General features: G+C 36.1%; 1 long non-coding RNA gene across 1 annotated transcript in view; it reads right to left on the bottom strand.

Annotated features, from left to right (window-relative positions):
- Positions 1–1,291: 1,291 nt before the first annotated feature.
- Positions 1,292–10,919, bottom strand: part of LOC128655393 (uncharacterized) — a 54,723-nt gene continuing 45,095 nt past the window's right edge. Inside the window, exon 2 of the long non-coding RNA XR_008401775.1 lies at positions 1,292–1,571. This is a non-coding gene — a long non-coding RNA (uncharacterized LOC128655393). The remainder of the gene's footprint in view (positions 1,572–10,919) is intronic.

Genomic DNA, 10,919 nt, shown 5'->3' with positions numbered 1-10,919 from the left:
AGGCAGGTGCCGGATCATTAAAGACGGTGACACTGTGCTTGTCACTGTTTGAAATGATCATCTGCTGGAGCCGCCCAAAGGTGTGAGAGGGAAACTGGGAGGCTGGTGGGCAGTCCAGCAGTGGAGGAAGGAGAGGGAGGGAGTGGGAAGGCCCTACACCGCAGAAAAAAAATAAAGGGAGAGTGAGGGATGGTGAGCTACACTACAGACAAAAAGATGGGATGGTGGGCCATAGATAACAAATGCCAGATGGGGGTGGGAACCACTACACTACAGAAAATTAAAAAAAAAAATATATATATATATATATAAAAGAATAATAAAAACAATATTGAGGGTTGAGAATACACTGCAGAAGAAAAATAATAATAATAAAAGAAAAACTGAACTGCATATTGGCAAACTGTCTGCCAGTACCAAAGATGGTGGTGACCAGTGGGGGGGGGGGGGGTGAGGGAGGGAAGAGAGCTGTTTGGGAGGGATCAGGTAGGGATCAGTGGGAGGGTAATCTCTACACTACAGCTAAAATTAACCTTACAAGCTAACTGATTAACCCCTTTACTCCTGGGAACAATAGAAGTGTGGTGTGCAGCTGCAATTAGTGGCATTCTATTTACCAAAACCATGCATGTCTGCTGTTTTTGAGCAAAGCGGATCCCAGAGAAGCTTTTACAACCATTTTTGTCATTATTTTGCAAGTGGTATGTAAATAATTTCAGTGAGAAACCCCAAGTTTGTGAAAAAATTGACAATTTTTTTTATATTTCATGATACCAAAATGGGCTTAGATCAATATCTTGGGTTGTCTACTTAAAAAATATATAAAGTTCAGAACCCTGGATATTGCTTGCTTTATTGGTGGCTACATTTAGGAGTAATTTAGAAAGCTGCTTAAAAATGCATCATCTATCTGAATCATTAACAAAAAAAATTGGGTTTAGTATCCCTTTAATTGTAATAGCAATATTATGTAATGTAATAGCTGCCATTTTATATTATAAAGATCATCTAATACAACAGAGACCCTCAAAGTAAAGAAAGTTACATTTACATGTCACCGTGAGATGATTACATTAATATACTTGTATAAAGCAAAGATGATTTAATTTAAAAGTCAGCCAACATTCTGTTGTTTTTTGTGTGTGTGTGTTTGTGTGTAAAATGAATTGGTTCATATATACAACCATTTAGCCTCACCCTTGGAACTAATAGTCAGTTAACCCAAAGAGATATTTAATTGCCACCCACCCAAAATACTGATGTTAGAAGGTAGGTCTGACACACACATATGTATGATAAGAGATAATTAATGGTTTATTAGTTTTGCTACCACTGCATACATGGCCATTGTTTATTCTTCCTTGTAAGGAGCTCATTCAACTTTCACTATGCAAACAGATCCCAGCCTTTCTAAAAAAAAAAAAAAATATCCTTCTGTATAAGAGTAATTCGATCTGTCCTTGGCAAAGCATTTGAGAAGAGAGTGTTATGCAGCGTATGCTCACATACAGCTGTGTGCTGGCTTCTGGAAGTGTGCTTGTATGACTCCAGATGCTGAAGACATGTCCTTCCTGTAATATAAAAATAAACATAACTTGGTTGCTAAAGGGAATGAAAACACAGTTGGTTTTTTATGATATTATAAATATGAGCTTAAATTTCACGAAACCTAAGCAAGTAAAATAGTTTAGCATTTCTGTTAATAGTTTGAATAATGGTATTTTTGATTGAGAACTTGCAATGTAATTCAGTTAAAATGTTGTCAATAGACCAATAGTTTACTGAGCAAAATTGTCCAGTTTTTATCAGAAATCATTCATTAGAAAAGTTGTCAAAGCTTTAAAGGCACTGTAAAGTTACAATCTGACGGTAGTAACATACACTGGAATTGATATAGCAGACACTTAGCTAAAGCTCAAATAATCTATTAGACAGTTTTTCTGTGAAAATGGAAGAACTGGCACAGAGCACTGGTGTTTTCTAAATGCTTTGTAAAAAAAGATACATTCTTGACCTGAACTACTTCCAATTCATTGTGTTGTTTCCAAAAATGAATGCCTGCAAGGGTTTCACAGGCAGAATGCGCTAATTATTTCTGTGTAATTAATATATGTGTAATCATAAGTCATTTTATTTCATAAGTCTGCTAAAATGTAATCAACCGTATCCAAAGCGTAGACATGTTATTGTGATGTAAATCATGTAATTAAACATGACAAAGCTATACAGTTAATGATCCATTTTAGCTCCTGTTCCTGACATAGATTTAGCTATTGTGATACTACATTGTGCAAGGTATTTTGTTAGACTCAAACCAGCTGTGACAGATATGGTATAGCTTCATAGCTTCAGTGTTTTTTTATTTTGAAGATGAGTTTTTTTGGGTTCTTTCCAATGAAGCTGTAAAAAAAAAAAAAAAAAAAAAATATTGTTTCAATTTAAAGCTTTATTCTCTGTGAATTTATTAAAATGGGACATTTAAAATATCTTCACGAATATCGATAAACCTTTCTAATGTACTGTCTCCCGTTCTTATAATTTAACTCTTTGATCTCTATTTATCAAATGTCGAGCAGGCATAAGTTGTCCACATTTATCATTGCACAAGCATTTCATCAGAAATACTTGTGTAATGCCGCTCCCTGGGCTGTCAATCATCCTGATTGTGGGACAGATTATGAGAGGAGTGCAAAGGTTTGCGCATGAGTGATAAGAGGTTTATCGCGAGAGTTTGCGTTTGTCTGGCTTATCACCTGTATTAAAAGTTTAAAGTAGTATTGAATTATGAGTTGAAAGTAAACGCGACCGCTTGTGAACAATCGCGATTTACACTAGAATTAGTACCACGACTTCAGAGCTCTGGTTAACTGCTTTGCAAAACTAAAAAGTTTCACAAAACACATACAAATACATTACAGAGTACAGTCACACTCATAATAACACCATCTAATAAAAATGATTAAGAAAAAATATTGCACACAAAAGTTATAAAGGCTCAAAGATATGAGATCTCAGATGTTAGAAAAAAGTCAGTACAAAGGGCTTTAACATAAAGATATATATATATATATATATATATATATATATATATATATATATACAGTATGTCTTTATATGTGTACATATGTTTTTATGTATTTATTTGTGTATATATGTGTTTACAGACATATATACATATATAAACACTTAAATATATATGTACACATACACACACACACACACACACACACATATATATACAGTATGTCTTTATATGTGTACATATGTATTTATGTATTTATTTGTGTATATATGTGTTTACAGACATATATACATATATAAACACTTAAATATATATGTACACATACACACACACACACACACATATATATATATATATATATATATGTGCTTTGAAGCCATATTTAATAAAGTGTTTAACTACATATTTACTGTAAATAGTTCACATTCCATTGTTCTGCACATAACAGAATATGTTTTAAGTATTTATATATACATATTCCTATATAAAACTGTATATATCTATACCTATATATATTCATGTATATATTTATAGGTATAGATATATATAGTACAAAAAAAATCAGCTACATGTAGAAATATGTATCTATGAATAAATAGAACATATTCTTGTATTTGAGGAGCATTGTAATGTTGGGTTAGCGCAACACGATGAATGCAAAAATCTTCTAGCCCAATCAACGCTCGAGCAGGATCTTTAATTAGCGCTCCACTTGTAATCTGACCCTGTATTAGATTGAGATGATTTCAATCCACAACCTTTTAGGTGGTGGAAAAGATAAGGAGCAACAATCTAATGAGCCTGAAAAGAGGGGCCTCAGACTTCGCAACTGCTGCTTGATAAATGGAGCCAGGGTCGGCTCCAAGGGGGGGGGGGGGGCATTGGAGGGCAATGCCCCCTCAAATGGAATGCTGTGTCCCCTCAAAAAATATTGATATGATCATACGCTTTAAAAATAATAAATAAAATAATGAATTGTTATGTAATTCTACATGCTGGGGGCGGAGTTAGCTGCCGAACTGTGAGGTCGCATCACGCATCTGCACGGAGCTCCGTGTCTTAACCTCTTATTTGGGATTGGAAGTTAATTAGAGACTTTTTGGACTTGTCTTTAACCCTATTAATTTTACCTAACTACCGTGAGTTACTCATTTTCTTAAACAATAGACCATTATAAGAATATGATTGTACCATATAAATATAAGTATTTAAATGACTACCAGCTTCTATCGACGCCTCAAAAGTGCACTGTGATCTTAGGCCCGGCCAAAGATCACAGTGCACTTTTGAGGCATTGATAGAAGCCGGTAGCCATTTATAGACATATTTATATGATACAATCATATTCGTATAGGTTCACAGTACATAGGTTGTATTAAGTAGCCTGATATCCATTAGTTATTGCGGGCCTAAGATCACAGTGCACTTTTGAGGCATTGATAGAAGCCGGTAGCCATTTATAGACTTATATTTATATGATACAATCATATTCGTATAGGTTCACAGTACATAGGTTGTATTAAGTAGCCTGATATCCATTAGTTATTGCAAAACAGGTATAGCTAAATCTAATCTACAAAATTACCAGTACCTGAAAACCTAGTATCCTCACTGCTATTGCAAACAAAGGGGTTAATTGCATTGGGGGGTTTGGGGTGCATGGCTGTTTAGGGGACATGATTGAGAATGAGTTTAAGGGTTTTGGATCATGGTTATTAAGGAGTGAATTGTTTTTAAGGGGCCATTGCTCTGGGGGTCTCAAGTTTAATGGCTCTGTTTTAGTGCACTGCATAGGATTTAGACTTCATTCTTTTACCTAGTGATTTAGCACATATATAGTTTGTGTGCCAAAAGAGAAAAGTTGTCCAGACTCAACTATTTCCATCTCCTCTACAATATATTCCTTTAATACTGGCATTGGCTATAAATTAAATATCAAGATGGCTACACTTTCTTGCAGAATATGTAGATCTGCTCTTATTTTGACTCTCATACATGCTTTGTAAATGCGTGCCCCCTCGTGAAAAAAAATGCCTCCCATTTCATTCATTCTGGAGCCAACCCTGAATGGAGCCCTTAATGTTAAGTTTCTTCCCTCCTTCCCCATATATGCTGCTGCATCCTGCAGGGCTCAGATTTATAGCCCTAAAATATTCTACATAGTGACTGCTTGACAACTGATGGAGCACATTCAAGAGAAAACATAAACAATACTCACATTACTGCAGGACAATGTACATTTTAAAAAAGAAGATTAACCTTTTAAATGTTTCTGAATTTTTTTCTGTGTACATTTAATTTTTTTTGTAAAGGTCTCTTAAAGGGACATCAATCTTTTTTTAGAGCAAATTTAGGGGTTGATAACACTCTTAACCCTTTCAGTACCCAAGATTTCAGAGAAAAACTTGTCCAAAGGACCAACATTTTTTTTAGTATTTTTGCTATCACTCTATTTAAACAGAAATAGAGCCTCGGTTTTTGTATTTACCTATCAAAACTATATATATTTTTTTAAGTAGACAACCCAAGGTTTTGATCTAGGCCCATTTTGATATATTGCATGCCACCATTTTGCCTCAAAATTTGATCATATAAAAAAATCATTAACTTATTCACAAACTTTAGGTTTCTCACTGAAATTATTTACATAATGCTTGTGCAATCATGACACAAATTATTCTAAATGCTCAAGTTACTGGAGATCTCTGGGATCTCCTTTATTCGGAAATAGCAGACATGCATGTCTTTGACATTGCTTTTTGGTAATTAAAAGGCTGTGCACAAAACACTTCTAATATTCCTGGCAGTGAAGGGATTAATCAGGTAGCTTGCAAGGTTAATATTTGCTCTAGTGAAAATATTACCCTCACACCTGATACTTCTCACCTCTGACCCATAGCTTATCCCTCCCAAACATCTCTTTACCACCCACACTCCTAACCAACATCTTAGGTACTGGCAGACAGTGTGCCAGTATGCATTTTAGGGCTTTTTATTTTTATTTATTCTTTTATTTTATTTTCTTCTGTGTAGTTAATAATTACTAAACCCTCCCACCATGCTGATCCCCCCCAGAAGCTCTCCAACCCTTACCCATCCTAGTAGCTGCAGCCATCTTAAGTACTGGCAGCTGTCTGCCAGTACCCAGTTTTGAGTATTTCTTGAGTATTTTTTAATGTTATTTATTTACCTTTTTTTTTGCTACAGTGTAGTGGTACCACCTCACCCCCCCCTCCCCATGATCAGTTTGTTGCCCCCCCCCCAATTTATTTTTTTCTGAAGTATAGCTTCCCAGACCTCCCTTTCCTTTCCAAATTGTATTTCTGCAGGTTGGGGTCCCACCCCTCCATCCCTTCTCTTCTCCCGCTAATCTGAATGCATTTTGACCACTAGAGGGCATTAGTTCATGTGCTTCATATAGATAACATTGAGCTTAGGCATGTGAAGTGACCTAGGAGTGAGCATTGATTGGCTAAAATGCAAGTCATTATTATTATTATTATTATTATCGGTTATTTGTAGAGCGCCAACAGATTCCGCAGCGCAACGCAGCAAGTCTGTCAAAAGAAATGAAATAAGGGGGCAGTTTGCAGAGGCTTAGATACAAGGTAATTACAGAGGTAAAACGTGTATTATTATAACTGGGTTGGTTATGCAAAACTGTGGAATGGGTAATAAAGGGATTATCTTTCTTTTTAAACAACAAAAATTCTGGTGTTGACTGTCCCTTTAACCACTGCTAAAAAATTTTTACATTTTGACTTTAAATGTGAATAAAGTTTAGTAGTTTACAAACGTTATTCTTATAAACAAAAGTAATTACTAGCAATATCCAGTGCTTACATAAAATAAATATTATATTTGTACTATGTTGCTCAGGTTATGCAGACGTCCTCTTCACAGTATGAGTGGGAAACATAACATACACAGCTTGTAACTGATATCAGCATTGTGCCATCTTGATACGAACAAATGAAAGGTGATAATCAGGTTATATGTGACCTCATTAGTGTATATTTCCTAAGTCAACTAAGGTGCATGTTGCAGCAAAGTAATGGATACTGGTTTCATGTTGGTAGATGCAATCCGTTCCCCAAAATGATACTTATAATATTAAGATAACATACCCAGCAAGACAGCTCTATATGGTTACATGCCCGTAAATTCATAGCTGAAAGAAAAAAACTAAATGTATTATAAATTTCTAATTTTAGTCTCACACAATTTTACAATAGATGTAAGAATGTGTATGAAATCACATATAAGTAATAGAGTCCCCTTGTCTCTCCCTGTCCTTTGTGGCAATATATGGTAAACACTTTGTTTTGCCTCTGCACAATGTCATGCAATTGGAAGCTCTGATGTGCCAGTTTTTAAAGTTGAACTAATTGCTGATCTGTGATTCACCATCACATCCTATAGTTCTACACAGAATAGACCACAAATGCTGTGATAACATTACACCATGTATTGTGTTGTGTCAAACTGTTTAATCCTCTTTTTTTGTTGGCATGAGAATGGCATAAATATTTTTTGAGAATTAGACTTTTATTTAACAAATTATGTCATGCACCAGTGAGTTTTCTCAGCTGGTTCGTGAAAGAGGATTCTTAACACCATGGGCTCCATTTATTAAGCAGCGGATTCTGCTTCGCAGCCCCATCGTTTCAGGCTCGCTGCTCCTTAATTTTTAGGTGGCGGATTGAACTCATCCTAATCCGACCGGGATAATTGACAGCCCCTGCTAGCGGCCAATTGGGCGCCAGTGAGCCAGAGGCGGCATTGCACACGCATTTTACTAGAAATGCTTGTGCAATGTTAAATGCAGACAGCGGACATGATTCCATACTAAAAAAAATAATAAAACAAAGTTGCTATTAGAATATTGCTGGAAAAAAATTACCAAAAGAAAACACCCAAAAAAAATCTTATACTAAGAGGGTCTTACAGTAACATTGAGTTTAACAGTCTTACATTAGGAGGCTATTGTCATTTGGGGTTGTAGTGGTTAAGGGGTTATTTTTTTTAGGGGGCATTTTTTTTATCTGTTAGGATTGTCATGCCTTAAAGATTAAGAGCGTGGGAGGTTGTTTAAATTGGGGTTTTAGCAGTTAATGGATTAATAGTGTAAGGGATTTGTTTGAGTTGGGTGTTGTGGCAGCTAGGGGTTAGGGGGTTAATATCAGAAAGGGGGTTTACGCATTGGGGTTTTCAGGGGGTTAACAGCAGAGGAAGATTTTGGATTGGGCTTATGCATTGGGGTTTTGGCAGTTAGACGGTTAATAGTGCTATGGTGCGTTTTGGATTTTGTGCAAGGGGTATTAGCATTCCATATCACTTCTTTGCCCTTGACTTTTAATTCGGCCCTTTATGTATACAAATACATCAATATCTATTTGAATACATGTAATTTATTGATATCTTTTTTATAATCTAATTTCTGAAAATACTTTAATTCAGATTTCAATTTTTCACTGGACCCTATTCTAATATGTTTGAACTTGCACACAAAAACATCTTACAGCCGCTTGAATGTTTTATGAAAGAAAAATATGATCAGTACACTGATTTGCTTGTTTTTTAACACTTTAACACAGTTACGCACACAGCTAAATGTCATTTGTTATACTTATATTGTATTTGTCTTATGTTATATTTGTCTTTTGTGCATTTCCGCTCATGTACTTCAGATATGATTCAAGCATTCTGCCATCAAGATCTCTAAAAACATTCAAAGAACCCAAAAACCTGCAGTTAAAAATACTGACAGATAGTTCATCCCATCAGAGGGCCCAAATCCTATCGTATCACAGCAAAAGATAACATTTAACAAATATGCTATGCTACAAGAGCAACAGGATCTGAGCCAATGCACAGCTCAACACTGCAGACTTACAGAATGACAATCAACTGAAAAGAGCAAAACGTATTTCAGATAGTAAAGAGATTGTACATGTAAACCCAACATTACATAAATCAGACTCAGAATTTCAACATCTGCAAAATGACTGCAGACATAACATCTATTTTGTAATGCAAACCTTTGCATAAAAGAACCTCTATCATGTGTAGTTCAGTTAGTAAACTGACTGATAAGACAAACCATATTATTTTCATATTTACATGAAGAATTGAGAAACATGAGGTCCAAAAACAACAGCCCAATGCCACAACAAATGTGGTACACAAAAACAATATCCTCAATCCTAGTCTTGTAATATCCTCATTAGAAATGTACTACACCAGGGCCTTCAACTTGCTAGCGACATTCCCAGCTCCCATGCACTTGTATTATTCTCAGAAGGTGGGAACCTGTTAGAGAGTCTGTGGGGAAAAAAGGCTTAATAAAATCCTGGCTGTACAATTAAAACAGACTTAGGACATAATAAACATATTTCAGATCCTGAAACGTAATCCCTTAATGGTATGTTTGGGCTGTAGGGGCACGGGTCTTGCTTAGAGTGGTGGGACTGCACTATTTATGTAGACCTCACTGTCTGCCATAGAGATCTGTGCTCCTACAGCCCTGGAAGTACTGCAGATGGCTGACTTACAGGGTTCTTAAGGGGTTAAATAGGCCACACTTGACATTAGGTTTAATACATTTTACAACTTTAACACATCAGCTACAAAATGAAACTATTAAAACTATATTAAATTATGTAACTAAACATATCCTCTCTCTCATACCCTCATAGTGGCATATTCATGACTGTTGGGGTATACTCTTTCTTGCCTTCTTACAGCACGTAGAAACTTTTCCAGGGGGCTTCAATGATCCTATTCTTTTTATAGAACACCCCTCTAAATAAGTTACATTTCTAATTATTTAGTGTAATGTAGTAGTTAGTGGCTGCAGCTCTGCTCAGAGTTAAGACTACACAGGTCAACAAAGTAGATAGTGAGTCTTCTCAATACAGTTTAAAAATTCAAATTCAAGTGTTCTCAAAAGGTTTCATCATACAGGTTCCCCAACATATTCCCTTGTTTACCAGCTATAGGGGCCAATTTATTAAGCTTGATGGAGCTGGATGCCCCTGTTTCCGCGCGAGCCTTCAAAAGACCGCTGCTCCATAACTTGTCCGCCTGCTCTGAGGCCGCGGACAGAAATCAGCCCGATCCTATACTATCGGGTTTATTGACACCCCCTGCTAGCGGCCGATTGGCCGTGAATCTGCAGGGGGCGGCATTGCACCAGCAGTTCACAAGAACTGCTGGTGCAATGATAAATGCCGACAGCCTATGCTGACGGCATTTATTGATGTGCAGTGGACATTATACGCTACATTGTATCATGTCCGCTCGCACTATGATAAATTTACCCCATACGCTTAAGTGTTTTTTTTACTACCCTCTTCCAAAACACTTAGGGATGCAGGTGAGGACAATGTAACGGTTAATCCAGCATTTAAATAATCACAAGATCGTTCAATGATTCTGTACCCTACTGTGTCCTGTTTTCACAAGGTGAGGCCCTGCTAAAAAATGCAAACCCAGCATGATCAGACAGCTCAGGCTGCATGTTCATTAGTGTCTTATATGGGTCAGCTTACTGCACTGATATCCATATGAATCATTTGTTTGATGGCCTGTGTATTCTTATAAGAATAGAATACCTATTTGCATCACAGATTTAGGGACTTTGTACACCACAGTGCTTAAAAGCTCACATTCCATGTAGTTTTGTTTTCTGTCCCTGCACTATTATTTTCTGTGTACAGTATTTTGCTGCAATTACATTGTGTAGCTATTTGCTTTTTTCCTAAACAGCCATTTAGCATTTGGTTAATGCTCAGGGTAAAACAAATCTTTATTTGAACAATTATTTAAAAAATTAATATGGATAACATTTTCCCATAATTCTCCATGCACCATTTAACCTTTCAAATACAGTCAG

The sequence above is a fragment of the Bombina bombina genome, chromosome 4 (genome assembly GCF_027579735.1).
Source record: "Bombina bombina isolate aBomBom1 chromosome 4, aBomBom1.pri, whole genome shotgun sequence".
Classification (NCBI taxonomy): Eukaryota; Metazoa; Chordata; class Amphibia; order Anura; family Bombinatoridae; genus Bombina; species Bombina bombina.
This window is presented reverse-complemented; position numbering and strand designations above follow the sequence as displayed.